We start from the raw sequence: 1,342 nt of genomic DNA on the forward strand, positions 1-1,342 counted from the left end.
AAATTTTTTATAACTTTTTAAAATCAGCTTTTCACGTTTATACCTCATGATCTAAACAACTAATTTGAAATTAACATTATGCAATACAACAGCCATTGATGAATTCCTATTATACTGTTTAGGGAAATTCTATATCATTTCTAATATTTTCTTTCACTATTTTGTATTCTATTTCTAAAAAAGCAGCAGTATTTTAAAAGTGGGAATATCTGAACACTTCTATTATGGCTCATTGGCTAATGTATAGCTCAACCCCCCAACAGCATGAGTTTTTATACCTAAAAATATTTTAGATATATGCAACATTTTACAATCTATAAAGGTAAGACACTTCATGCTTTTTTCCCTACCTTGTGTGTATCAAGTAAAATGTAGAAATCATTTAAGTCCTGAGCAGATAACACGTGCAGGGCTTGGCACTGTATTAACATGCATTATGGATGATTTAAAATGTTTTAACCCCTCCAATGCTCATAAGCAGTCTGTGAAGGAGAAACCAGCATAGTCTCTCTTTTACAGAGGAAGGACTATGATGGAAAGCAAGTTAACAGGTGAGATGGGAGGCAAGAATTAACATAAAGCTTGTCTGATACTGAAGTCTATATTTTGAGCCCTGTGTCACACAGCTCCACGTAGATTTTCCTTGCTACCTCTATGTAGTCATGTATTTATTTCATAGACTGTACCTGGCTAAGACACTCTTAATCAACTATGTCATTTATTTGAAACTAGTTTTTTATACATAGAATGGTAAATTGATAATTAGTTTAGCAAAGAATTAATTGGTGTGTGCACGGTTAATGAGCTACCTAACTATCAGGGACTCCTTAGTCTGGCTCAGGATGGGGTGGGTCCCCAGCCATCTCTCCTTGTTCCTTCATCTCATTTCCTTGTCTTCCTCCAGATCCTGTGTCATCCTTGCACATACCACTGGCTGAGCAGACTGTCATTTCCTGGACAATCTTTGGCGGCTAGCAGAAATGCTCTGCCCTGGCTCTCACAGTTGTTATGAGTTTTGTGGGAGATTTACTGATTCTTTCTGCAGATATCTCATTTTCTTGCTGATACGACTGCCTGCTTTCCTTGCAGTAAATCCTTATTACCTCACTTTATTTCTCCGTTTTCTCCCCCTTTTCTAGCCATGCTGCTGTTGCTTCTCCCCACTGAATATCACCAAAGCCTCCTTTTGTTTAGCCCTGTGCTGCTGGCATCCTCACCTACACACTCTCTTGTGTGTGTTTACTCATTTATGGCTGCATGCAAGCCCTCCTCTTTTCCATGCACCCATCCTCCAAAGACATCACCATTTTGCTGGAAGGGACCACCTTCTGGATAGCACCAC

This window comes from Octodon degus, unplaced genomic scaffold, assembly GCF_000260255.1.
Source record: "Octodon degus isolate 3935 unplaced genomic scaffold, OctDeg1.0 scaffold00016, whole genome shotgun sequence".
Lineage (NCBI taxonomy): Eukaryota > Metazoa > Chordata > Mammalia > Rodentia > Octodontidae > Octodon > Octodon degus.